The following is a 23,907-nucleotide window of genomic DNA, read 5'->3' as shown; positions in this document are numbered from 1 at the left end:
GCAGTAAATGGCCTGATGTCAAGTAGTTGATAAAGAAAAGCAGCAATCGGAAAAAGTGCCAGAAAACCCTTGAACTTGAACAGAACGGGCAGGCACTAGTTCTAATAGAAAGCGTTTGTGGGCGGGCTGCCGCTCTGAGCATGGTCTGTCCGAGGAAATGAGGCTTGTCATCTGGCTGAATCTCGGCTATGTAGTAGAACAGGTGATCACAGGCAGCAGTAAGGATTTCAAAACCAGGACAAACAGCTGCCCCTGCCGCTCACTCTGAAACCGCTGGGCTCGTCCGGGATTTGAACCCGGGACCTCTCGCACCCAAAGCGAGAATCATACCCCTAGACCAACGAGCCTTGTCGATGGAAGATCTTTCGTGAGGGCGCCACAAATTCAGTGAAGCTCTCCTCAGTGACAGGACGTGACCTGGCATCAAGATACTAAAGTGTAGATGTTTGAGTGGCAGAAACTCCTTGAAGCCATGCTACAGATCAAAGGCCAAGCTCGCCAGACAAGGCCCAGTGGCCTAATGGATAAGGCATCAGCCTCCGGAGCTGGGGATTGTGGGTTCAAGTCCCACCTGGGTCGTCTTTGATGGGCTACCTTTAAGTTGGCTGTGCGAGAAATTCCGGGATGATTTGTTCAGAGCAACGCTATAGCCTTGATGACCGCAAGACCTGAATTAGCACAGAACTGACAAACTTCTGATAGCTGTGGCAGCTTTTGCGAGCACCAGACTGTCAGTGAATCAATCTGGCCCGCCTGTGCATGTGCCCTTTCAGGCTGAAATTACACAAAGCACTGTGTGCAAGAGGACGCTGGAGAACGTGACGTCAAGTACCACGTGGGTTGCAGTAAATGGCCTGGTATGAAGTGGTTGATAAAGAAAAGCAGCAATCGAAAAAAGTGCAAGAAAACCCCGGCACTCATACTAAAGGCGAGAGGGCTCGTCCGGGATTTGAACCCGGGACCTCTCGCACCCGAAGCGAGAATCATACCCCTAGACCAACGAGCCTGACCGCTGAATGCTTAGGCTACACACTTGTAGAGTCATAGAATGCTGGCCGCTAAAAGAAAGGCGCAGGCGCTAGTTCTAATAGAATGCGTTTGTTGGCGGGCTGCCCCTCTGAGTAGGGTCTGTCCGAGGAAATGACGCTTGTCATCTGGCTGAATCTCGGCTATGTCATAGTTTAGATGAACACAGGCAGCAGTAAGGATTTCAAAACCAGGACAAACAGCTGCCCCTGCCGCTCGCTCTGAAATCGCTGGGCTCGTCCGGGATTTGAACCCGGGACCTCTCGCACCCAAAGCGAGAATCATACCCCTAGACCAACGAGCCTTGTGCACGTGCCCTTCCACGCTGATATTAAACAAAGCGCTGCGTGCTGGAGGCCCAGTGGCCTAATGGGTAAAGGCCGCATCTTACTTTTGCGCTACTATGAAGGCTCCGCGTACGAAAGCAGAGAGGATGACACACATAACAGATGGGAAAGTGTCATGAAAGATTGATTTAAAAGAGAATTCCACAAAATGTCGAAGGCTTGACTATGAAACCATGAGGCATCAGCCTCCCACCTAGGGCGTGCTTGATGAGCTAGCTCCAAGCTGATGCTGCGAAAAGTCAATGACCATTTGTTCAAAGAAACTCCATAGAACGACAAGTATATATGTGCTTAGCGTTTCTGCAAAAGAGCCACGTTAATTCAATGAAGAGCGATATAGAATGGTTTGAATCCCACAGCGGCATCTACAGACCTGCAGAAAGTTCGATTTGGCCGAAGCATCAGCCTCTGATGCCCGAGAACGTGACGTCAAGTACCACGTGGGTTGCAGTAAATGGCCTGATGTCAAGTAGTTGATAAAGAAAAGCAGCAATCGGAAAAAGTGCCAGAAAACCCTTGAACTTGAACAGAACGGGCAGGCACTAGTTCTAATAGAAAGCGTTTGTGGGCGGGCTGCCGCTCTGAGCATGGTCTGTCCGAGGAAATGAGGCTTGTCATCTGGCTGAATCTCGGCTATGTAGTAGAACAGGTGATCACAGGCAGCAGTAAGGATTTCAAAACCAGGACAAACAGCTGCCCCTGCCGCTCACTCTGAAACCGCTGGGCTCGTCCGGGATTTGAACCCGGGACCTCTCGCACCCAAAGCGAGAATCATACCCCTAGACCAACGAGCCTTGTCGATGGAAGATCTTTCGTGAGGGCGCCACAAATTCAGTGAAGCTCTCCTCAGTGACAGGACGTGACCTGGCATCAAGATACTAAAGTGTAGATGTTTGAGTGGCAGAAACTCCTTGAAGCCATGCTACAGATCAAAGGCCAAGCTCGCCAGACAAGGCCCAGTGGCCTAATGGATAAGGCATCAGCCTCCGGAGCTGGGGATTGTGGGTTCAAGTCCCACCTGGGTCGTCTTTGATGGGCTACCTTTAAGTTGGCTGTGCGAGAAATTCCGGGATGATTTGTTCAGAGCAACGCTATAGCCTTGATGACCGCAAGACCAGAATTAGCACAGAACTGACAAACTTCTGATAGCTGTGGCAGCTTTGCGAGCACCAGACTGTCAGTGAATCAATCTGGCCCGCCTGTGCATGTGCCCTTTCAGGCTGAAATTACACAAAGCACTGTGTGCAAGAGGACGCTGGAGAACGTGACGTCAAGTACCACGTGGGTTGCAGTAAATGGCCTGGTATGAAGTGGTTGATAAAGAAAAGCAGCAATCGAAAAAAGTGCAAGAAAACCCCGGCACTCATACTAAAGGCGAGAGGGCTCGTCCGGGATTTGAACCCGGGACCTCTCGCACCCGAAGCGAGAATCATACCCCTAGACCAACGAGCCTGACCGCTGAATGCTTAGGCTACATGTGTACACTTGTAGAGTCATAGAATGCTGGCCGCTAAAAGAAAGGCGCAGGCGCTAGTTCTAATAGAATGCGTTTGTTGGCGGGCTGCCCCTCTGAGTAGGGTCTGTCCGAGGAAATGACGCTTGTCATCTGGCTGAATCTCGGCTATGTCATAGTTTAGATGAACACAGGCAGCAGTAAGGATTTCAAAACCAGGACAAACAGCTGCCCCTGCCGCTCGCTCTGAAATCGCTGGAGCTCGTCCGGGATTTGAACCCGGGACCTCTCGCACCCAAAGCGAGAATCATACCCCTAGACCAACGAGCCTTGTGCACGTGCCCTTCCACGCTGATATTAAACAAAGCGCTGCGTGCTGGAGGCCCAGTGGCCTAATGGGTAAAGGCCGCATCTTACTTTTGCGCTACTATGAAGGCTCCGCGTACGAAAGCAGAGAGGATGACACACATAACAGATGGGAAAGTGTCATGAAGATTGATTTAAAGAGAATTCCACAAAATGTCGAAGGCTTGACTATGAAACCATGAGGCATCAGCCTCCCACCTAGGGCGTGCTTGATGAGCTAGCTCCAAGCTGATGCTGCGAAAAGTCAATGACCATTTGTTCAAAGAAACTCCATAGAACGACAAGTATATATGTGCTTAGCGTTTCTGCAAAAGAGCCACGTTAATTCAATGAAGAGCGATATAGAATGGTTTGAATCCCACAGCGGCATCTACAGACCTGCAGAAAGTTCGATTTGGCGAAGCATCAGCCTCTGATGCCCGAGAACGTGACGTCAAGTACCACGTGGGTTGCAGTAAATGGCCTGATGTCAAGTAGTTGATAAAGAAAAGCAGCAATCGGAAAAAGTGCCAGAAAACCCTTGAACTTGAACAGAACGGGCAGGCACTAGTTCTAATAGAAAGCGTTTGTGGGCGGGCTGCCGCTCTGAGCATGGTCTGTCCGAGGAAATGAGGCATGTCATCTGGCTGAATCTCGGCTATGTAGTAGAACAGGTGATCACAGGCAGCAGTAAGGATTTCAAAACCAGGACAAACAGCTGCCCCTGCCGCTCACTCTGAAACCGCTGGGCTCGTCCGGGATTTGAGCCGGGACCTCTCGCACCCAAAGCGAGAATCATACCCCTAGACCAACGAGCCTTGTCGATGGAAGATCTTTCGTGAGGGCGCCACAAATTCAGTGAAGCTCTCCTCAGTGACAGGACGTGAACTGGCATCAAGATACTAAAGTGTAGATGTTTGAGTGGCAGAAACTCCTTGAAGCCATCCTACAGATCAAAGGCCAAGCTCGCCAGACAAGGCCCAGTGGCCTAATGGATAAGGCATCAGCCTCCGGAGCTGGGGATTGTGGGTTCAAGTCCCACCTGGGTCGTCTTTGATGGGCTACCTTTAAGTTGGCTGTGCGAGAAATTCCGGGATGATTTGTTCAGAGCAACGCTATAGCCTTGATGACCGCAAGACCAGAATTAGCACAGAACTGACAAACTTCTGATAGCTGTGGCAGCTTTTGCGAGCACCAGACTGTCAGTGAATCAATCTGGCCCGCCTGTGCATGTGCCCTTTCAGGCTGAAATTACACAAAGCACTGTGTGCAAGAGGACGCTGGAGAACGTGACGTCAAGTACCACGTGGGTTGCAGTAAATGGCCTGGTATGAAGTGGTTGATAAAGAAAAGCAGCAATCGAAAAAAGTGCAAGAAAACCCCGGCACTCATACTAAAGGCGAGAGGGCTCGTCCGGGATTTGAACCCGGGACCTCTCGCACCCGAAGCGAGAATCATACCCCTAGACCAACGAGCCTGACCGCTGAATGCTTAGGCTACATGTGTACACTTGTAGAGTCATAGAATGCTGGCCGCTAAAAGAAAAGCGCAGGCGCTAGTTCTAATAGAATGCGTTTGTTGGCGGGCTGCCCCTCTGAGTAGGGTCTGTCCGAGGAAATGACGCTTGTCATCTGGCTGAATCTCGGCTATGTCATAGTTTAGATGAACACAGGCAGCAGTAAGGATTTCAAAACCAGGACAAACAGCTGCCCCTGCCGCTCGCTCTGAAATCGCTGGGCTCGTCCGGGATTTGAACCCGGGACCTCTCGCACCCAAAGCGAGAATCATACCCCTAGACCAACGAGCCTTGTGCACGTGCCCTTCCACGCTGATATTAAACAAAGCGCTGCGTGCTGGAGGCCCAGTGGCCTAATGGGTAAAGGCCGCATCTTACTTTTGCGCTACTATGAAGGCTCCGCGTACGAAAGCAGAGAGGATGACACACATAACAGATGGGAAAGTGTCATGAAAGATTGATTTAAAAGAGAATTCCACAAAATGTCGAAGGCTTGACTATGAAACCATGAGGCATCAGCCTCCCACCTAGGGCGTGCTTGATGAGCTAGCTCCAAGCTGATGCTGCAAAAAGTCAATGACCATTTGTTCAAAGAAACTCCATAGAACGACAAGTATATATGTGCTTAGCGTTTCTGCAAAAGAGCCACGTTAATTCAATGAAGAGCGATATAGAATGGTTTGAATCCCACAGCGGCATCTACAGACCTGCAGAAAGTTCGATTTGGCAAGCATCAGCCTCTGATGCCCGAGAACGTGACGTCAAGTACCACGTGGGTTGCAGTAAATGGCCTGATGTCAAGTAGTTGATAAAGAAAAGCAGCAATCGGAAAAAGTGCCAGAAAACCCTTGAACTTGAACAGAACGGGCAGGCACTAGTTCTAATAGAAAGCGTTTGTGGGCGGGCTGCCGCTCTGAGCATGGTCTGTCCGAGGAAATGAGGCTTGTCATCTGGCTGAATCTCGGCTATGTAGTAGAACAGGTGATCACAGGCAGCAGTAAGGATTTCAAAACCAGGACAAACAGCTGCCCCTGCCGCTCACTCTGAAACCGCTGGGCTCGTCCGGGATTTGAACCCGGGACCTCTCGCACCCAAAGCGAGAATCATACCCCTAGACCAACGAGCCTTGTCGATGGAAGATCTTTCGTGAGGGCGCCACAAATTCAGTGAAGCTCTCCTCAGTGACAGGACGTGACCTGGCATCAAGATACTAAAGTGTAGATGTTTGAGTGGCAGAAACTCCTTGAAGCCATCCTACAGATCAAAGGCCAAGCTCGCCAGACAAGGCCCAGTGGCCTAATGGATAAGGCATCAGCCTCCGGAGCTGGGGATTGTGGGTTCAAGTCCCACCTGGGTCGTCTTTGATGGGCTACCTTTAAGTTGGCTGTGCGAGAAATTCCGGGATGATTTGTTCAGAGCAACGCTATAGCCTTGATGACCGCAAGACCAGAATTAGCACAGAACTGACAAACTTCTGATAGCTGTGGCAGCTTTTGCGAGCACCAGACTGTCAGTGAATCAATCTGGCCCGCCTGTGCATGTGCCCTTTCAGGCTGAAATTACACAAAGCACTGTGTGCAAGAGGACGCTGGAGAACGTGACGTCAAGTACCACGTGGGTTGCAGTAAATGGCCTGGTATGAAGTGGTTGATAAAGAAAAGCAGCAATCGAAAAAAGTGCAAGAAAACCCCGGCACTCATACTAAAGGCGAGAGGGCTCGTCCGGGATTTGAACCCGGGACCTCTCGCACCCGAAGCGAGAATCATACCCCTAGACCAACGAGCCTGACCGCTGAATGCTTAGGCTACATGTGTACACTTGTAGAGTCATAGAATGCTGGCCGCTAAAAGAAAGGCGCAGGCGCTAGTTCTAATAGAATGCGTTTGTTGGCGGGCTGCCCCTCTGAGTAGGGTCTGTCCGAAGAAATGGCGCTTGTCATCTGGCTGAATCTCGGCTATGTCATAGTTTAGATGAACACAGGCAGCAGTAAGGATTTCAAAACCAGGACAAACAGCTGCCCCTGCCGCTCGCTCTGAAAACGCTGGGCTCGTCCGGGATTTGAACCCGGGACCTCTCGCACCCAAAGCGAGAATCATACCCCTAGACCAACGAGCCTTGTGCACGTGCCCTTCCACGCTGATATTAAACAAAGCGCTGCGTGCTGGAGGCCCAGTGGCCTAATGGGTAAAGGCCGCATCTTACTTTTGCGCTACTATGAAGGCTCCGCGTACGAAAGCAGAGAGGATGACACACATAACAGATGGGAAAGTGTCATGAAAGATTGATTTAAAAGAGAATTCCACAAAATGTCGAAGGCTTGACTATGAAACCATGAGGCATCAGCCTCCCACCTAGGGCGTGCTTGATGAGCTAGCTCCAAGCTGATGCTGCAAAAAGTCAATGACCATTTGTTCAAAGAAACTCCATAGAACGACAAGTATATATGTGCTTAGCGTTTCTGCAAAAGAGCCACGTTAATTCAATGAAGAGCGATATAGAATGGTTTGAATCCCACAGCGGCATCTACAGACCTGCAGAAAGTTCGATTTGGCCGAAGCATCAGCCTCTGATGCCCGAGAACGTGACGTCAAGTACCACGTGGGTTGCAGTAAATGGCCTGATGTCAAGTAGTTGATAAAGAAAAGCAGCAATCGGAAAAAGTGCCAGAAAACCCTTGAACTTGAACAGAACGGGCAGGCACTAGTTCTAATAGAAAGCGTTTGTGGGCGGGCTGCCGCTCTGAGCATGGTCTGTCCGAGGAAATGAGGCTTGTCATCTGGCTGAATCTCGGCTATGTAGTAGAACAGGTGATCACAGGCAGCAGTAAGGATTTCAAAACCAGGACAAACAGCTGCCCCTGCCGCTCACTCTGAAACCGCTGGGCTCGTCCGGGATTTGAACCCGGGACCTCTCGCACCCAAAGCGAAGAATCATACCCCTAGACCAACGAGCCTTGTCGATGGAAGATCTTTCGTGAGGGCGCCACAAATTCAGTGAAGCTCTCCTCAGTGACAGGACGTGAACTGGCATCAAGATACTAAAGTGTAGATGTTTGAGTGGCAGAAACTCCTTGAAGCCATGCTACAGATCAAAGGCCAAGCTCGCCAGACAAGGCCCAGTGGCCTAATGGATAAGGCATCAGCCTCCGGAGCTGGGGATTGTGGGTTCAAGTCCCACCTGGGTCGTCTTTGATGGGCTACCTTTAAGTTGGCTGTGCGAGAAATTCCGGGATGATTTGTTCAGAGCAACGCTATAGCCTTGATGACCGCAAGACCTGAATTAGCACAGAACTGACAAACTTCTGATAGCTGTGGCAGCTTTTGCGAGCACCAGACTGTCAGTGAATCAATCTGGCCCGCCTGTGCATGTGCCCTTTCAGGCTGAAATTACACAAAGCACTGTGTGCAAGAGGACGCTGGAGAACGTGACGTCAAGTACCACGTGGGTTGCAGTAAATGGCCTGGTATGAAAGTGGTTGATAAAGAAAAGCAGCAATCGAAAAAAGTGCAAGAAAACCCCGGCACTCATACTAAAGGTGAGAGGGCTCGTCCGGGATTTGAACCCGGGACCTCTCGCACCAGCGAGAATCATACCCCTAGACCAACGAGCCTGACCGCTGAATGCTTAGGCTACATGTGTACACTTGTAGAGTCATAGAATGCTGGCCGCTAAAAGAAAAGCGCAGGCGCTAGTTCTAATAGAATGCGTTTGTTGGCGGGCTGCCCCTCTGAGTAGGGTCTGTCCGAGGAAATGACGCTTGTCATCTGGCTGAATCTCGGCTATGTCATAGTTTAGATGAACACAGGCAGCAGTAAGGATTTCAAAACCAGGACAAACAGCTGCCCCTGCCGCTCGCTCTGAAAACGCTGGGCTCGTCCGGGATTTGAACCCGGGACCTCTCGCACCCAAAGCGAGAATCATACCCCTAGACCAACGAGCCTTGTGCACGTGCCCTTCCACGCTGATATTAAACAAAGCGCTGCGTGCTGGAGGCCCAGTGGCCTAATGGGTAAAGGCCGCATCTTACTTTTGCGCTACTATGAAGGCTCCGCGTACGAAAGCAGAGAGGATGACACACATAACAGATGGGAAAGTGTCATGAAAGATTGATTTAAAAGAGAATTCCACAAAATGTCGAAGGCTTGACTATGAAACCATGAGGCATCAGCCTCCCACCTAGGGCGTGCTTGATGAGCTAGCTCCAAGCTGATGCTGCAAAAAGTCAATGACCATTTGTTCAAAGAAACTCCATAGAACGACAAGTATATATGTGCTTAGCGTTTCTGCAAAAGAGCCACGTTAATTCAATGAAGAGCGATATAGAATGGTTTGAATCCCACAGCGGCATCTACAGACCTGCAGAAAGTTCGATTTGGCCGAAGCATCAGCCTCTGATGCCCGAGAACGTGACGTCAAGTACCACGTGGGTTGCAGTAAATGGCCTGATGTCAAGTAGTTGATAAAGAAAAGCAGCAATCGGAAAAAGTGCCAGAAAACCCTTGAACTTGAACAGAACGGGCAGGCACTAGTTCTAATAGAAAGCGTTTGTGGGCGGGCTGCCGCTCTGAGCATGGTCTGTCCGAGGAAATGAGGCATGTCATCTGGCTGAATCTCGGCTATGTAGTAGAACAGGTGATCACAGGCAGCAGTAAGGATTTCAAAACCAGGACAAACAGCTGCCCCTGCCGCTCACTCTGAAGACCGCTGGGCTCGTCCGGGATTTGAACCCGGGACCTCTCGCACCCAAAGCGAGAATCATACCCCTAGACCAACGAGCCTTGTCGATGGAAGATCTTTCGTGAGGGCGCCACAAATTCAGTGAAGCTCTCCTCAGTGACAGGACGTGAACTGGCATCAAGATACTAAAGTGTAGATGTTTGAGTGGCAGAAACTCCTTGGAAGCCATGCTACAGATCAAAGGCAAAGCTTGCCGGACAAGGCCCAGTGGCCTAATGGATAAGGCATCAGCCTCCGGAGCTGGAGATTGTGGGTTCAAGTCCCACCTGGGTCGTCTTTAATGGGCTACCTTTAAGTTGGCTGTGCGAGAAATTCCGGGATGATTTGTTCAGAGCAACGCTATAGCCTTGATGACCGCAAGACCTGAATTAGCACAGAACTGACAAACTTCTGATAGCTGTGGCAGCTTTTGCGAGCACCAGACTGTCAGTGAATCAATCTGGCCCGCCTGTGCATGTGCCCTTTCAGGCTGAAATTACACAAAGCACTGTGTGCAAGAGGACGCTGGAGAACGTGACGTCAAGTACCACGTGGGTTGCAGTAAATGGCCTGGTATGAAGTGGTTGATAAAGAAAAGCAGCAATCGAAAAAGTGCAAGAAAACCCCGGCACTCATACTAAAGGCGAGAGGGCTCGTCCGGGATTTGAACCCGGGACCTCTCGCACCCGAAGCGAGAATCATACCCCTAGACCAACGAGCCTGACCGCTGAATGCTTAGGCTACATGTGTACACTTGTAGAGTCATAGAATGCTGGCCGCTAAAAGAAAGGCGCAGGCGCTAGTTCTAATAGAATGCGTTTGTTGGCGGGCTGCCCCTCTGAGTAGGGTCTGTCCGAGGAAATGACGCTTGTCATCTGGCTGAATCTCGGCTATGTCATAGTTTAGATGAACACAGGCAGCAGTAAGGATTTCAAAACCAGGACAAACAGCTGCCCCTGCCGCTCGCTCTGAAATCGCTGGGCTCGTCCGGGATTTGAACCCGGGACCTCTCGCACCCAAAGCGAGGAATCATACCCCTAGACCAACGAGCCTTGTGCACGTGCCCTTCCACGCTGATATTAAACAAAGCGCTGCGTGCTGGAGGCCCAGTGGCCTAATGGGTAAAGGCCGCATCTTACTTTTGCGCTACTATGAAGGCTCCGCGTACGAAAGCAGAGAGGATGACACACATAACAGATGGGAAAGTGTCATGAAAGATTGATTTAAAAGAGAATTCCACAAAATGTCGAAGGCTTGACTATGAAACCATGAGGCATCAGCCTCCCACCTAGGGCGTGCTTGATGAGCTAGCTCCAAGCTGATGCTGCAAAAAGTCAATGACCATTTGTTCAAAGAAACTCCATAGAACGACAAGTATATATGTGCTTAGCGTTTCTGCAAAAGAGCCACGTTAATTCAATGAAGAGCGATATAGAATGGTTTGAATCCCACAGCGGCATCTACAGACCTGCAGAAAGTTCGATTTGGCCGAAGCATCAGCCTCTGATGCCCGAGAACGTGACGTCAAGTACCACGTGGGTTGCAGTAAATGGCCTGATGTCAAGTAGTTGATAAAGAAAAGCAGCAATCGGAAAAAGTGCCAGAAAACCCTTGAACTTGAACAGAACGGGCAGGCACTAGTTCTAATAGAAAGCGTTTGTGGGCGGGCTGCCGCTCTGAGCATGGTCTGTCCGAGGAAATGAGGCATGTCATCTGGCTGAATCTCGGCTATGTAGTAGAACAGGTGATCACAGGCAGCAGTAAGGATTTCAAAACCAGGACAAACAGCTGCCCCTGCCGCTCACTCTGAAACCGCTGGGCTCGTCCGGGATTTGAACCCGGGACCTCTCGCACCCAAAGCGAGAATCATACCCCTAGACCAACGAGCCTTGTCGATGGAAGATCTTTCGTGAGGGCGCCACAAATTCAGTGAAGCTCTCCTCAGTGACAGGACGTGAACTGGCATCAAGATACTAAAGTGTAGATGTTTGAGTGGCAGAAACTCCTTGAAGCCATCCTACAGATCAAAGGCCAAGCTCGCCAGACAAGGCCCAGTGGCCTAATGGATAAGGCATCAGCCTCCGGAGCTGGGGATTGTGGGTTCAAGTCCCACCTGGGTCGTCTTTGATGGGCTACCTTTAAGTTGGCTGTGCGAGAAATTCCGGGATGATTTGTTCAGAGCAACGCTATAGCCTTGATGACCGCAAGACCAGAATTAGCACAGAACTGACAAACTTCTGATAGCTGTGGCAGCTTTTGCGAGCACCAGACTGTCAGTGAATCAATCTGGCCCGCCTGTGCATGTGCCCTTTCAGGCTGAAATTACACAAAGCACTGTGTGCAAGAGGACGCTGGAGAACGTGACGTCAAGTACCACGTGGGTTGCAGTAAATGGCCTGGTATGAAGTGGTTGATAAAGAAAAGCAGCAATCGAAAAAAGTGCAAGAAACCCCGGCACTCATACTAAAGGCGAGAGGGCTCGTCCGGGATTTGAACCCGGGACCTCTCGCACCCGAAGCGAGAATCATACCCCTAGACCAACGTGCCTGACCGCAGAGTGGTTGGGCTGCAGGTGTACACTTGTAGAGTCATAGAATGCTGGCCGCTAAAAGAAAAGCGCAGGCGCTAGTTCTAATAGAATGCGTTTGTTGGCGGGCTGCCCCTCTGAGTAGGGTCTGTCCGAGGAAATGACGCTTGTCATCTGGCTGAATCTCGGCTATGTCATAGTTTAGATGAACACAGGCAGCAGTAAGGATTTCAAAACCAGGACAAACAGCTGCCCCTGCCGCTCGCTCTGAAAACGCTGGGCTCGTCCGGGATTTGAACCCGGGACCTCTCGCACCCAAAGCGAGAATCATACCCCTAGACCAACGAGCCTTGTGCACGTGCCCTTCCACGCTGATATTAAACAAAGCGCTGCGTGCTGGAGGCCCAGTGGCCTAATGGGTAAAGGCCGCATCTTACTTTTGCGCTACTATGAAGGCTCCGCGTACGAAAGCAGAGAGGATGACACACATAACAGATGGGAAAGTGTCATGAAAGATTGATTTAAAAGAGAATTCCACAAAATGTCGAAGGCTTGACTATGAAACCATGAGGCATCAGCCTCCCACCTAGGGCGTGCTTGATGAGCTAGCTCCAAGCTGATGCTGCGAAAAGTCAATGACCATTTGTTCAAAGAAACTCCATAGAACGACAAGTATATATGTGCTTAAGCGTTTCTGCAAAAGAGCCACGTTAATTCAATGAAGAGCGATATAGAATGGTTTGAATCCCACAGCGGCATCTACAGACCTGCAGAAAGTTCGATTTGGCCGAAGCATCAGCCTCTGATGCCCGAGAACGTGACGTCAAGTACCACGTGGGTTGCAGTAAATGGCCTGATGTCAAGTAGTTGATAAAGAAAAGCAGCAATCGGAAAAAGTGCCAGAAAACCCTTGAACTTGAACAGAACGGGCAGGCACTAGTTCTAATAGAAAGCGTTTGTGGGCGGGCTGCCGCTCTGAGCATGGTCTGTCCGAGGAAATGAGGCTTGTCATCTGGCTGAATCTCGGCTATGTAGTAGAACAGGTGATCACAGGCAGCAGTAAGGATTTCAAAACCAGGACAAACAGCTGCCCCTGCCGCTCACTCTGAAACCGCTGGGCTCGTCCGGGATTTGAACCCGGGACCTCTCGCACCCAAAGCGAGAATCATACCCCTAGACCAACGAGCCTTGTCGATGGAAGATCTTTCGTGAGGGCGCCACAAATTCAGTGAAGCTCTCCTCAGTGACAGGACGTGAACTGGCATCAAGATACTAAAGTGTAGATGTTTGAGTGGCAGAAACTCCTTGAAGCCATCCTACAGATCAAAGGCCAAGCTCGCCAGACAAGGCCCAGTGGCCTAATGGATAAGGCATCAGCCTCCGGAGCTGGGGATTGTGGGTTCAAGTCCCACCTGGGTCGTCTTTGATGGGCTACCTTTAAGTTGGCTGTGCGAGAAATTCAGGGATGATTTGTTCAGAGCAACGCTATAGCCTTGATGACCGCAAGACCAGAATTAGCACAGAACTGACAAACTTCTGATAGCTGTGGCAGCTTTTGCGAGCACCAGACTGTCAGTGAATCAATCTGGCCCGCCTGTGCATGTGCCCTTTCAGGCTGAAATTACACAAAGCACTGTGTGCAAGAGGACGCTGGAGAACGTGACGTCAAGTACCACGTGGGTTGCAGTAAATGGCCTGGTATGAAGTGGTTGATAAAGAAAAGCAGCAATCGAAAAAAGTGCAAGAAAACCCCGGCACTCATACTAAAGGCGAGAGGGCTCGTCCGGGATTTGAACCCGGGACCTCTCGCACCCGAAGCGAGAATCATACCCCTAGACCAACGAGCCTGACCGCTGAATGCTTAGGCTACATGTGTACACTTGTAGAGTCATAGAATGCTGGCCGCTAAAAGAAAGGCGCAGGCGCTAGTTCTAATAGAATGCGTTTGTTGGCGGGCTGCCCCTCTGAGTAGGGTCTGTCCGAGGAAATGACGCTTGTCATCTGGCTGAATCTCGGCTATGTCATAGTTTAGATGAACACAGGCAGCAGTAAGGATTTCAAAACCAGGACAAACAGCTGCCCCTGCCGCTCGCTCTGAAATCGCTGGGCTCGTCCGGGATTTGAACCCGGGACCTCTCGCACCCAAAGCGAGAATCATACCCCTAGACCAACGAGCCTTGTGCACGTGCCCTTCCACGCTGATATTAAACAAAGCGCTGCGTGCTGGAGGCCCAGTGGCCTAATGGGTAAAGGCCGCATCTTACTTTTGCGCTACTATGAAGGCTCCGCGTATGAAAGCAGAGAGGATGACACACATAACAGATGGGAAAGTGTCATGAAAGATTGATTTAAAAGAGAATTCCACAAAATGTCGAAGGCTTGACTATGAAACCATGAGGCATCAGCCTCCCACCTAGGGCGTGCTTGATGAGCTAGCTCCAATCTGAATGCTGCAAAAAGTCAATGACCATTTGTTCAAAAGAAACTCCATAGAACGACAAGTATATATGTGCAAAGCGTTTCTGCAAAAGACCCACGTTAATTCAATGAAGAGCGATATAGAATGGTTTGAATCCCACAGCGGCATCTACAGACCTGCAGAAAGTTCGATTTGGCCGAAGCATCAGCCTCTGATGCCCGAGAACGTGACGTCAAGTACCACGTGGGTTGCAGTAAATGGCCTGATGTCAAGTAGTTGATAAAGAAAAGCAGCAATCGGAAAAAGTGCCAGAAAACCCTTGAACTTGAACAGAACGGGCAGGCACTAGTTCTAATAGAAAGCGTTTGTGGGCGGGCTGCCGCTCTGAGCATGGTCTGTCCGAGGAAATGAGGCATGTCATCTGGCTGAATCTCGGCTATGTAGTAGAACAGGTGATCACAGGCAGCAGTAAGGATTTCAAAACCAGGACAAACAGCTGCCCCTGCCGCTCACTCTGAAACCGCTGGGCTCGTCCGGGATTTGAACCCGGGACCTCTCGCACCCAAAGCGAGAATCATACCCCTAGACCAACGAGCCTTGTCGATGGAAGATCTTTCGTGAGGGCGCCACAAATTCAGTGAAGCTCTCCTCAGTGACAGAGACGTGAACTGGCATCAAAGATACTAAAGTGTAGATGTTTGAGTGGCAGAAACTCCTTGAAGCCATCCTACAGATCAAAGGCCAAGCTCGCCAGACAAGGCCCAGTGGCCTAATGGATAAGGCATCAGCCTCCGGAGCTGGGGATTGTGGGTTCAAGTCCCACCTGGGTCGTCTTTGATGGGCTACCTTTAAGTTGGCTGTGCGAGAAATTCCGGGATGATTTGTTCAGAGCAACGCTATAGCCTTGATGACCGCAAGACAAGAATTAGCACAGAACTGACAAACTTCTGATAGCTGTGGCAGCTTTTGCGAGCACCAGACTGTCAGTGAATCAATCTGGCCCGCCTGTGCATGTGCCCTTTCAGGCTGAAATTACACAAAGCACTGTGTGCAAGAGGACGCTGGAGAACGTGACGTCAAGTACCACGTGGGTTGCAGTAAATGGCCTGGTATGAAGTGGTTGATAAAGAAAAGCAGCAATCGAAAAAAGTGCAAGAAAACCCTGGCACTCATACTAAAGGCGAGAGGGCTCGTCCGGGATTTGAACCCGGGACCTCTCGCACCCGGCGAGAATCATACCCCTAGACCAACGAGCCTGACCGCTGAATGCTTAGGCTACATGTGTACACTTGTAGAGTCATAGAATGCTGGCCGCTAAAAGAAAAGCGCAGGCGCTAGTTCTAATAGAATGCGTTTGTTGGCGGGCTGCCCCTCTGAGTAGGGTCTGTCCGAGGAAATGGCAGCTTGTCATCTGGCTGAATCTCGGCTATGTCATAGTTTAGATGAACACAGGCAGCAGTAAGGATTTCAAAACCAGGACAAACAGCTGCCCCTGCCGCTCGCTCTGAAATCGCTGGGCTCGTCCGGGATTTGAACCCGGGACCTCTCGCACCCAAAGCGAGACTCATACCCTAGACCAACGAGCCTTGTGCACGTGCCCTTCCACGCTGATATTAAACAAAGCGCTGCGTGCTGGAGGCCCAGTGGCCTAATGGGTAAAGGCCGCATCTTACTTTTGCGCTACTATGAAGGCTCCGCGTACGAAAGCAGAGAGGATGACACACATAACAGATGGGAAAGTGTCATGAAAGATTGATTTAAAAGAGAATTCCACAAAATGCTCGAAGGCTTGACTATGAAACCATGAGGCATCAGCCTCCCACCTAGGGCGTGCTTGATGAGCTAGCTCCAAGCTGATGCTGCAAAAAGTCAATGACCATTTGTTCAAAGAAACTCCATAGAACGACAAGTATATATGTGCTTAGCGTTTCTGCAAAAGAGCCACGTTAATTCAATGAAGAGCGATACAGAATGGTTTGAATCCCACAGCGGCATCTACAGACCTGCAGAAAAGTTCGATTTGGCCGAAGCATCAGCCTCTGATGCCCGAGAACGTGACGTCAAGTACCACGTGGGTTGCAGTAAATGGCCTGATGTCAAGTAGTTGATAAAGAAAAGCAGCAATCGGAAAAAGTGCCAGAAAACCCTTGAACTTGAACAGAACGGGCAGGCACTAGTTCTAATAGAAAGCGTTTGTGGGCGGGCTGCCGCTCTGAGCATGAGTCTGTCCGAGGAAATGAGGCTTGTCATCTGGCTGAATCTCGGCTATGTAGTAGAACAGGTGATCACAGGCAGCAGTAAGGATTTCAAAACCAGGACAAACAGCTGCCCCTGCCGCTCACTCTGAAACCGCTGGGCTCGTCCGGGATTTGAACCCGAGACCTCTCGCACCCAAAGCGAGAATCATACCCCTAGACCAACGAGCCTTGTCGATGGAAGATCTTTCGTGAGGGCGCCACAAATTCAGTGAAGCTCTCCTCAGTGACAGGGCGTGAACTGGCATCAAGATACTAAAGTGTAGATGTTTGAGTGGCAGAAACTCCTTGAAGCCATCCTACAGATCAAAGGCCAAGCTCGCCAGACAAGGCCCAGTGGCCTAATGGATAAGGCATCAGCCTCCGGAGCTGGGGATTGTGGGTTCAAGTCCCACCTGGGTCGTCTTTGATGGGCTACCTTTAAGTTGGCTGTGCGAGAAATTCCGGGATGATTTGTTCAGAGCAACGCTATAGCCTTGATGACCGCAAGACCTGAATTAGCACAGAACTGACAAACTTCTGATAGCTGTGGCAGCTTTGCGAGCACCAGACTGTCAGTGAATCAATCTGGCCCGCCTGTGCATGTGCCCTTTCAGGCTGAAATTACACAAAGCACTGTGTGCAAGAGGACGCTGGAGAACGTGACGTCAAGTACCACGTGGGTTGCAGTAAATGGCCTGGTATGAAGTGGTTGATAAAGAAAAGCAGCAATCGAAAAAAGTGCAAGAAAACCCCGGCACTCATACTAAAGGCGAGAGGGCTCGTCCGGGATTTGAACCCGGGACCTCTCGCACCCGAAGCGAGAATCATACCCCTAGACCAACGAGCCTGACCGCTGAATGCTTAGGCTACATGTGTACACTTGTAGAGTCATAGAATGCTGGCCGCTAAAAGAAAGGCGCAGGCGCTAGTTCTAATAGAATGCGTTTGTTGGCGGGCTGCCCCTCTGAGTAGGGTCTGTCCGAAGAAATGACGCTTGTCATCTGGCTGAATCTCGGCTATGTCATAGTTTAGATGAACACAGGCAGCAGTAAGGATTTCAAAACCAGGACAAACAGCTGCCCCTGCCGCTTCGCTCTGAAAAATCGCTGGTCTCGTCCGGGATTTGAACCCGGGACCTCTCGCACCCAAAGCGAGAATCATACCCCTAGACCAACGAGCCTTGTGCACGTGCCCTTCCACGCTGATATTAAACAAAGCGCTGCGTGCTGGAGGCCCAGTGGCCTAATGGGTAAAGGCCGCATCTTACTTTTGCGCTACTATGAAGGCTCCGCGTACGAAAGCAGAGAGGATGACACACATAACAGATGGGAAAGTGTCATGAAAGATTGATTTAAAAGAGAATTCCACAAAATGTCGAAGGCTTGACTATGAAACCATGAGGCATCAGCCTCCCACCTAGGGCGTGCTTGATGAGCTAGCTCCAAGCTGATGCTGCGAAAAGTCAATGACCATTTGTTCAAAGAAACTCCATAGAACGACAAGTATATATGTGCTTAAGCGTTTCTGCAAAAGAGCCACGTTAATTCAATGAAGAGCGATATAGAATGGTTTGAATCCCACAGCGGCATCTACAGACCTGCAGAAAGTTCGATTTGGCCGAAGCATCAGCCTCTGATGCCCGAGAACGTGACGTCAAGTACCACGTGGGTTGCAGTAAATGGCCTGATGTCAAGTAGTTGATAAAGAAAAGCAGCAATCGGAAAAAGTGCCAGAAAACCCTTGAACTTGAACAGAACGGGCAGGCACTAGTTCTAATAGAAAGCGTTTGTGGGCGGAGCTGCCGCTCTGAGCATGGTCTGTCCGAGGAAATGAGGCTGTCATCTGGCTGAATCTCGGCTATGTAGTAGAACAGGTGATCACAGGCAGCAGTAAGGATTTCAAAACCAGGACAAACAGCTGCCCCTGCCGCTCACTCTGAAACCGCTGGGCTCGTCCGGGATTTGAACCCGGGACCTCTCGCACCCAAAGCGAGAATCATACCCCTAGACCAACGAGCCTTGTCGATGGAAGATCTTTCGTGAGGGCGCCACAAATTCAGTGAAGCTCTCCTCAGTGACAGGACGTGACCTGGCATCAAGATACTAAAGTGTAGATGTTTGAGTGGCAGAAACTCCTTGAAGCCATGCTACAGATCAAAGGCCAAGCTCGCCAGACAAGGCCCAGTGGCCTAATGGATAAGGCATCAGCCTCCGGAGCTGGGGATTGTGGGTTCAAGTCCCACCTGGGTCGTCTTTGATGGGCTACCTTTAAGTTGGCTGTGCGAGAAATTCCGGGATGATTTGTTCAGAGCAACATGCTATAGCCTTGATGACCGCAAGATCTGAATTAGCATAGAACCGACAAACTTCTGATAGCTGTGGTGGGTTTCTGTGTGCATCATTCTGGCCTGCCCGTGCATATGCCCTTTCAGGCTGAAATTACACAAAGCACTGTGCGCAAGAGGACGCTGGAGAACGTGACGTCAAGTACCACGTGGGTTGCAGTAAATGGCCTGAGTATGAAGTGGTTGATAAAGAAAAGCAGCAATCGAAAAAAGTGCAAGAAAACCCCGGCACTCATACTAAAGGCGAGAGGGCTCGTCCGGGATTTGAACCCGGGACCTCTCGCACCCGAAGCGAGAATCATACCCCTAGACCAACGAGCCTGACCGCTGAATGCTTAGGCTACATGTGTACACTTGTAGAGTCATAGAATGCTGGCCGCTAAAAGAAAAGCGCAGGCGCTAGTTCTAATAGAATGCGTTTGTTGGCGGGCTGCCCCTCTGAGTAGGGTCTGTCCGAGGAAATGGCGCTTGTCATCTGGCTGAATCTCGGCTATGTCATAGTTTAGATGAACACAGGCAGCAGTAAGGATTTCAAAACCAGGACAAACAGCTGCCCCTGCCGCTCGCTCTGAAAACGCTGGGCTCGTCCGGGATTTGAACCCGGGACCTCTCGCACCCAAAGCGAGAATCATACCCCTAGACCAACGAGCCTTGTGCACGTGCCCTTCCACGCTGATATTAAACAAAGCGCTGCGTGCTGAGGCCCAGTGGCCTAATGGGTAAAGGCCGCATCTTACTTTTGCGCTACTATGAAGGCTCCGCGTACGAAAGCAGAGAGGATGACACACATAACAGATGGGAAAGTGTCATGAAAGATTGATTTAAAAGAGAATTCCACAAAATGTCGAAGGCTTGACTATGAAACCATGAGGCATCAGCCTCCCACCTAGGGCGTGCTTGATGAGCTAGCTCCAAGCTGATGCTGCAAAAAGTCAATGACCATTTGTTCAAAGAAACTCCATAGAACAAGTATATATGTGCTTAGCGTTTCTGCAAAAGAGCCACGTTAATTCAATGAAGAGCGATATAGAATGGTTTGAATCCCACAGCGGCATCTACAGACCTGCAGAAAGTTCGATTTGGCAGAAGCATCAGCCTCTGATGCCCGAGAACGTGACGTCAAGTACCACGTGGGTTGCAGTAAATGGCCTGATGTCAAGTAGTTGATAAAGAAAAGCAGCAATCGGAAAAAGTGCCAGAAAACCCTTGAACTTGAACAGAACGGGCAGGCACTAGTTCTAATAGAAAGCGTTTGTGGGCGGGCTGCCGCTCTGAGCATGGTCTGTCCCGAGGAAATGAGGCATGTCATCTGGCTGAATCTCGGCTATGTAGTAGAACAGGTGATCACAGGCAGCAGTAAGGATTTCAAAACCAGGACAAACAGCTGCCCCTGCCGCTCACTCTGAAACCGCTGGGCTCGTCCGGGATTTGAACCCGGGACCTCTCGCACCCAAAGCGAGAATCATACCCCTAGACCAACGAGCCTTGTCGATGGAAGATCTTTCGTGAGGGCGCCACAAATTCAGTGAAGCTCTCCTCAGTGACAGGACGTGAACTGGCATCAAGATACTAAAGTGTAGATGTTTGAGTGGCAGAAACTCCTTGAAGCCATCCTACAGATCAAAGGCCAAGCTCGCCAGACAAGGCCCAGTGGCCTAATGGATAAGGCATCAGCCTCCGGAGCTGGGGATTGTGGGTTCAAGTCCCACCTGGGTCGTCTTTGATGGGCTACCTTTAAGTTGGCTGTGCGAGAAATTCCGGGATGATTTGTTCAGAGCAACGCTATAGCCTTGATGACCGCAAGACCAGAATTAGCACAGAACTGACAAACTTCTGATAGCTGTGGCAGCTTTGCGAGCACCAGACTGTCAGTGAATCAATCTGGCCCGCCTGTGCATGTGCCCTTTCAGGCTGAAATTACACAAAGCACTGTGTGCAAGAGGACGCTGGAGAACGTGACGTCAAGTACCACGTGGGTTGCAGTAAATGGCCTGGTATGAAGTGGTTGATAAGAAAAGCAGCAATCGAAAAAAGTGCAGAAAACCCTGGCACTCATACTAAAGGCGAGAGGGCTCGTCCGGGATTTGAACCCGAGACCTCTCGCACCCGAAGCGAGAATCATACCCCTAGACCAACGAGCCTGACCGCTGAATGCTTAGGCTACATGTGTACACTTGTAGAGTCATAGAATGCTGGCCGCTAAAAGAAAAGCGCAGGCGCTAGTTCTAATAGAATGCGTTTGTTGGCGGGCTGCCCCTCTGAGTAGGGTCTGTCCGAGGAAATGACGCTTGTCATCTGGCTGAATCTCGGCTATGTCATAGTTTAGATGAACACAGGCAGCAGTGGGATTTCAAAACCAGGACAAACAGCTGCCCCTGCCGCTCGCTCTGAAATCGCTGGGCTCGTCAGGGATTTGAACCCGAGACCTCTCGCACCCAAAGCGAGAATCATACCCCTAGACCAACGAGCCTTGTGCACGTGCCCTTCCACGCTGATATTAAACAGCGCTGCGTGCTGGAGGCCCAGTGGCCTAATGGGTAAAGGCCGCATCTTACTTTTGCGCTACTATGAAGGCTCCGCGTACGAAAGCAGAGAGGATGACACACATAACAGATGGGAAAGTGTCATGAAAGATTGATTTAAAAGAGAATTCCACAAAATGTCGAAGGCTTGACTATGAAACCATGAGGCATCAGCCTCCCACCTAGGGCGTGCTTGATGAGCTAGCTCCAAGCTGATGCTGCGAAAAGACAATGACCATTTGTTCAGAAACTCCATAGAACGACAAGTATATATGTGCTTAGCGTTTCTGCAAAAGAGCCACGTTAATTCAATGAAGAGCGATATAGAATGGTTTGAATCCCACAGCGGCATCTACAGACCTGCAGAAAGTTCGATTTGGCAGCATCAGCCTCTGATGCCGGAGAACGTGACGTCAAGTACCACGTGGGTTGCAGTAAATGGCCTGATGTCAAGTAGTTGATAAAGAAAAGCAGCAATCGGAAAAAGTGCCAGAAAACCCTTGAACTTGAACAGAACGGGCAGGCACTAGTTCTAATAGAAAGCGTTTGTGGGCGAGCTGCCGCTCTGAAAACATGGTCTGTCCGAGGAAATGAGGCTTGTCATCTGGCTGAATCTCGGCTATGTAGTAGAACAGGTGATCACAGGCAGCAGTAAGGATTTCAAAACCAGGACAAACAGCTGCCCCTGCCGCTCACTCTGAAACCGCTGGGCTCGTCCGAGATTTGAACCCGGGACCTCTCGCACCCAAAGCGAGAATCATACCCCTAGACCAACGAGCCTTGTCGATGGAAGATCTTTCGTGAGGGCGCCACAAATTCAGTGAAGCTCTCCTCAGTGACAGGACGTGACCTGGCATCAAGATACTAAAGTGTAGATGTTTGAGTGGCAAGAAACTCCTTGAAGCCATCCTACAGATCAAAGGCCAAGCTCGCCAGACAAGGCCCAGTGGCCTAATGGATAAAGGGCATCAGCCTCCGGAGCTGGGGATTGTGGGTTCAAGTCCCACCTGGGTCGTCTTTGATGGGCTACCTTTAAGTTGGCTGTGCGAGAAATTCCGGGATGATTTGTTCAGAGCAACGCTACTAGCCTTGATGACCGCAAGACCAAATTAGCACAGAGACTGACAAACTTCTGATAGCTGTGGCAGCTTTAAAGCACCAGACTGTCAGTGAATCAATCTGGCCCGCCTGTGCATGTGCCCTTTCAGGCTGAAATACACAAAGCACTGTGTGCAAGAGGACGCTGGAAAACGTGACGTCAAATACCACGTGGGTTGCAGTAAATGGCCTGGTATGAAGTGGTTGATAAAGAAAAGCAGCAATCGAAAAAAGTGCAAGAAAACCACTGGCACTCATACTAAGGCGAGAGGGCTCGTCCGGGATTTGAACCCGGGACCTCTCGCACCCGAAGCGAGAATCATACCCCTAGACCAACGAGCCTGACCGCTGAATGCTTAGGCTACATGTGTACACTTGTAGAGTCATAGAATGCTGGCCGCTAAAAAGAAAGCGCAGGCGCTAGTTCTAATAGAATGCGTTTGTTGGCGGGCTGCCCTCTGAGTAGGGTCTGTCCGAGGAAATGACGCTTGTCATCTGGCTGAATCTCGGCTATGTCATAGTTTAGATGAACACAGGCAGCAGTAGATTTCAAAACCAGGACAAACAGCTGCCCCTGCCGCTCGCTCTGAAATCGCTGGGCTCGTCCGGGATTTGAACCCGGGACCTCTCGCACCCAAAGCGAGAATCATACCCCTAGACCAACGAGCCTTGTGCACGTGCCCTTCCACGCTGATATTAAACAAGCGCTGCGTGCTGGAGGCCCAGTGGCCTAAGGGGAAAAGGCCGCATCTTACTTTTTCGCTACTATGAAGGCTCCCGCGTACGAAAGCAGAGAGGATGACACACATAACAGATGGGAAAGTGTCATGAAAGATTGATTTAAAAGAGAATTCCACAAAATGTCGAAGGCTTGACTATGAAACCATGAGGCATCGGCCTCCCACCTAGGGCATGCTTGTTGAGCTAGCTCTAAGCCGATGCTGCAAAAAAAGTCAATGATAATTTGTTCAAAGAAACTCCACAGAACAACAAGTATACCTGTGCTTAGCGTATCTGCAAAAGAGCCACGGTGATTCCGTTTAGAGCGATATAAAATGGTTTGAATCCCACTACAGCATCTACAGGCCTGCAGAAAGTTCGATTTGGCAAGCATCAGCCTCTGATGCCCGAGAACGTGACGTCAAGTACCCGTGGGTTGCAGTAAATGGCCTGATGTCAAGTAGTTGATAAAGAAAAGCAGCAATCGGAAAAAGTGCCAGAAAACCCTTGAACTTGAACAGAACGGGCAGGCACTAGTTCTAATAGAAAGCGTTTGTGGGCGGGCTGCCGCTCTGAGCATGGTCTGTCCGAGGAAATGAGGCATGTCATCTGGCTGAATCTCGGCTATGTAGTAGAA

At 50.3% G+C, this 23,907-nt stretch overlaps 40 non-coding genes across 40 annotated transcripts; 13 read left to right on the top strand and 27 right to left on the bottom strand.

Annotated features, from left to right (window-relative positions):
* Positions 1-275: 275 nt before the first annotated feature.
* trnap-ugg (transfer RNA proline (anticodon UGG)) lies at positions 276-347 on the bottom strand. Its single transcript has one exon. It is a non-coding gene; the product is annotated as a tRNA-Pro (tRNA).
* Positions 348-506: 159 nt separating this feature from the next.
* trnar-ccg (transfer RNA arginine (anticodon CCG)) lies at positions 507-579 on the top strand. The gene has a single exon. It is a non-coding gene; the product is annotated as a tRNA-Arg (tRNA).
* Positions 580-934: 355 nt separating this feature from the next.
* On the bottom strand, positions 935-1,006 carry trnap-cgg (transfer RNA proline (anticodon CGG)). Its single transcript has one exon. It is a non-coding gene; the product is annotated as a tRNA-Pro (tRNA).
* A 252-nt stretch (positions 1,007-1,258) lies between these two features.
* trnap-ugg (transfer RNA proline (anticodon UGG)) lies at positions 1,259-1,330 on the bottom strand. The gene has a single exon. It is a non-coding gene; the product is annotated as a tRNA-Pro (tRNA).
* Positions 1,331-2,095: 765 nt separating this feature from the next.
* On the bottom strand, positions 2,096-2,167 carry trnap-ugg (transfer RNA proline (anticodon UGG)). Its single transcript has one exon. It is a non-coding gene; the product is annotated as a tRNA-Pro (tRNA).
* A 159-nt stretch (positions 2,168-2,326) lies between these two features.
* Positions 2,327-2,399, top strand: trnar-ccg (transfer RNA arginine (anticodon CCG)). The gene has a single exon. It is a non-coding gene; the product is annotated as a tRNA-Arg (tRNA).
* Positions 2,400-2,753: 354 nt separating this feature from the next.
* Positions 2,754-2,825, bottom strand: trnap-cgg (transfer RNA proline (anticodon CGG)). The gene has a single exon. It is a non-coding gene; the product is annotated as a tRNA-Pro (tRNA).
* Positions 2,826-4,148: 1,323 nt separating this feature from the next.
* Positions 4,149-4,221, top strand: trnar-ccg (transfer RNA arginine (anticodon CCG)). Its single transcript has one exon. It is a non-coding gene; the product is annotated as a tRNA-Arg (tRNA).
* Positions 4,222-4,576: 355 nt separating this feature from the next.
* Positions 4,577-4,648, bottom strand: trnap-cgg (transfer RNA proline (anticodon CGG)). Its single transcript has one exon. It is a non-coding gene; the product is annotated as a tRNA-Pro (tRNA).
* A 258-nt stretch (positions 4,649-4,906) lies between these two features.
* On the bottom strand, positions 4,907-4,978 carry trnap-ugg (transfer RNA proline (anticodon UGG)). The gene has a single exon. It is a non-coding gene; the product is annotated as a tRNA-Pro (tRNA).
* A 763-nt stretch (positions 4,979-5,741) lies between these two features.
* trnap-ugg (transfer RNA proline (anticodon UGG)) lies at positions 5,742-5,813 on the bottom strand. The gene has a single exon. It is a non-coding gene; the product is annotated as a tRNA-Pro (tRNA).
* A 159-nt stretch (positions 5,814-5,972) lies between these two features.
* On the top strand, positions 5,973-6,045 carry trnar-ccg (transfer RNA arginine (anticodon CCG)). Its single transcript has one exon. It is a non-coding gene; the product is annotated as a tRNA-Arg (tRNA).
* Positions 6,046-6,400: 355 nt separating this feature from the next.
* trnap-cgg (transfer RNA proline (anticodon CGG)) lies at positions 6,401-6,472 on the bottom strand. The gene has a single exon. It is a non-coding gene; the product is annotated as a tRNA-Pro (tRNA).
* A 258-nt stretch (positions 6,473-6,730) lies between these two features.
* trnap-ugg (transfer RNA proline (anticodon UGG)) lies at positions 6,731-6,802 on the bottom strand. The gene has a single exon. It is a non-coding gene; the product is annotated as a tRNA-Pro (tRNA).
* Positions 6,803-7,799: 997 nt separating this feature from the next.
* On the top strand, positions 7,800-7,872 carry trnar-ccg (transfer RNA arginine (anticodon CCG)). Its single transcript has one exon. It is a non-coding gene; the product is annotated as a tRNA-Arg (tRNA).
* A 683-nt stretch (positions 7,873-8,555) lies between these two features.
* Positions 8,556-8,627, bottom strand: trnap-ugg (transfer RNA proline (anticodon UGG)). Its single transcript has one exon. It is a non-coding gene; the product is annotated as a tRNA-Pro (tRNA).
* A 766-nt stretch (positions 8,628-9,393) lies between these two features.
* On the bottom strand, positions 9,394-9,465 carry trnap-ugg (transfer RNA proline (anticodon UGG)). Its single transcript has one exon. It is a non-coding gene; the product is annotated as a tRNA-Pro (tRNA).
* A 160-nt stretch (positions 9,466-9,625) lies between these two features.
* Positions 9,626-9,698, top strand: trnar-ccg (transfer RNA arginine (anticodon CCG)). Its single transcript has one exon. It is a non-coding gene; the product is annotated as a tRNA-Arg (tRNA).
* Positions 9,699-10,052: 354 nt separating this feature from the next.
* trnap-cgg (transfer RNA proline (anticodon CGG)) lies at positions 10,053-10,124 on the bottom strand. The gene has a single exon. It is a non-coding gene; the product is annotated as a tRNA-Pro (tRNA).
* A 1,096-nt stretch (positions 10,125-11,220) lies between these two features.
* Positions 11,221-11,292, bottom strand: trnap-ugg (transfer RNA proline (anticodon UGG)). Its single transcript has one exon. It is a non-coding gene; the product is annotated as a tRNA-Pro (tRNA).
* Positions 11,293-11,451: 159 nt separating this feature from the next.
* trnar-ccg (transfer RNA arginine (anticodon CCG)) lies at positions 11,452-11,524 on the top strand. Its single transcript has one exon. It is a non-coding gene; the product is annotated as a tRNA-Arg (tRNA).
* A 684-nt stretch (positions 11,525-12,208) lies between these two features.
* On the bottom strand, positions 12,209-12,280 carry trnap-ugg (transfer RNA proline (anticodon UGG)). Its single transcript has one exon. It is a non-coding gene; the product is annotated as a tRNA-Pro (tRNA).
* A 766-nt stretch (positions 12,281-13,046) lies between these two features.
* trnap-ugg (transfer RNA proline (anticodon UGG)) lies at positions 13,047-13,118 on the bottom strand. The gene has a single exon. It is a non-coding gene; the product is annotated as a tRNA-Pro (tRNA).
* A 159-nt stretch (positions 13,119-13,277) lies between these two features.
* On the top strand, positions 13,278-13,350 carry trnar-ccg (transfer RNA arginine (anticodon CCG)). The gene has a single exon. It is a non-coding gene; the product is annotated as a tRNA-Arg (tRNA).
* Positions 13,351-13,705: 355 nt separating this feature from the next.
* On the bottom strand, positions 13,706-13,777 carry trnap-cgg (transfer RNA proline (anticodon CGG)). The gene has a single exon. It is a non-coding gene; the product is annotated as a tRNA-Pro (tRNA).
* Positions 13,778-14,035: 258 nt separating this feature from the next.
* trnap-ugg (transfer RNA proline (anticodon UGG)) lies at positions 14,036-14,107 on the bottom strand. The gene has a single exon. It is a non-coding gene; the product is annotated as a tRNA-Pro (tRNA).
* A 767-nt stretch (positions 14,108-14,874) lies between these two features.
* On the bottom strand, positions 14,875-14,946 carry trnap-ugg (transfer RNA proline (anticodon UGG)). The gene has a single exon. It is a non-coding gene; the product is annotated as a tRNA-Pro (tRNA).
* A 161-nt stretch (positions 14,947-15,107) lies between these two features.
* Positions 15,108-15,180, top strand: trnar-ccg (transfer RNA arginine (anticodon CCG)). Its single transcript has one exon. It is a non-coding gene; the product is annotated as a tRNA-Arg (tRNA).
* A 355-nt stretch (positions 15,181-15,535) lies between these two features.
* Positions 15,536-15,605, bottom strand: trnap-ggg (transfer RNA proline (anticodon GGG)). Its single transcript has one exon. It is a non-coding gene; the product is annotated as a tRNA-Pro (tRNA).
* Positions 15,606-16,934: 1,329 nt separating this feature from the next.
* trnar-ccg (transfer RNA arginine (anticodon CCG)) lies at positions 16,935-17,007 on the top strand. Its single transcript has one exon. It is a non-coding gene; the product is annotated as a tRNA-Arg (tRNA).
* A 354-nt stretch (positions 17,008-17,361) lies between these two features.
* On the bottom strand, positions 17,362-17,433 carry trnap-cgg (transfer RNA proline (anticodon CGG)). Its single transcript has one exon. It is a non-coding gene; the product is annotated as a tRNA-Pro (tRNA).
* A 1,099-nt stretch (positions 17,434-18,532) lies between these two features.
* trnap-ugg (transfer RNA proline (anticodon UGG)) lies at positions 18,533-18,604 on the bottom strand. Its single transcript has one exon. It is a non-coding gene; the product is annotated as a tRNA-Pro (tRNA).
* Positions 18,605-18,763: 159 nt separating this feature from the next.
* Positions 18,764-18,836, top strand: trnar-ccg (transfer RNA arginine (anticodon CCG)). Its single transcript has one exon. It is a non-coding gene; the product is annotated as a tRNA-Arg (tRNA).
* Positions 18,837-19,179: 343 nt separating this feature from the next.
* On the bottom strand, positions 19,180-19,251 carry trnap-cgg (transfer RNA proline (anticodon CGG)). Its single transcript has one exon. It is a non-coding gene; the product is annotated as a tRNA-Pro (tRNA).
* A 258-nt stretch (positions 19,252-19,509) lies between these two features.
* trnap-ugg (transfer RNA proline (anticodon UGG)) lies at positions 19,510-19,581 on the bottom strand. Its single transcript has one exon. It is a non-coding gene; the product is annotated as a tRNA-Pro (tRNA).
* Positions 19,582-20,343: 762 nt separating this feature from the next.
* On the bottom strand, positions 20,344-20,415 carry trnap-ugg (transfer RNA proline (anticodon UGG)). The gene has a single exon. It is a non-coding gene; the product is annotated as a tRNA-Pro (tRNA).
* A 159-nt stretch (positions 20,416-20,574) lies between these two features.
* Positions 20,575-20,647, top strand: trnar-ccg (transfer RNA arginine (anticodon CCG)). The gene has a single exon. It is a non-coding gene; the product is annotated as a tRNA-Arg (tRNA).
* A 1,745-nt stretch (positions 20,648-22,392) lies between these two features.
* trnar-ccg (transfer RNA arginine (anticodon CCG)) lies at positions 22,393-22,467 on the top strand. Its single transcript has one exon. It is a non-coding gene; the product is annotated as a tRNA-Arg (tRNA).
* Positions 22,468-22,820: 353 nt separating this feature from the next.
* trnap-cgg (transfer RNA proline (anticodon CGG)) lies at positions 22,821-22,892 on the bottom strand. Its single transcript has one exon. It is a non-coding gene; the product is annotated as a tRNA-Pro (tRNA).
* Positions 22,893-23,147: 255 nt separating this feature from the next.
* trnap-ugg (transfer RNA proline (anticodon UGG)) lies at positions 23,148-23,219 on the bottom strand. The gene has a single exon. It is a non-coding gene; the product is annotated as a tRNA-Pro (tRNA).
* Positions 23,220-23,907: the final 688 nt, after the last annotated feature.

This window comes from Chanodichthys erythropterus, unplaced genomic scaffold, assembly GCF_024489055.1.
Source record: "Chanodichthys erythropterus isolate Z2021 unplaced genomic scaffold, ASM2448905v1 ctg001700_np12, whole genome shotgun sequence".
Taxonomy (NCBI): Eukaryota; Metazoa; Chordata; class Actinopteri; order Cypriniformes; family Xenocyprididae; genus Chanodichthys; species Chanodichthys erythropterus.
Note: the sequence above shows the minus strand (reverse complement) of the source record. Positions and strands in the feature narration are given on the sequence as shown.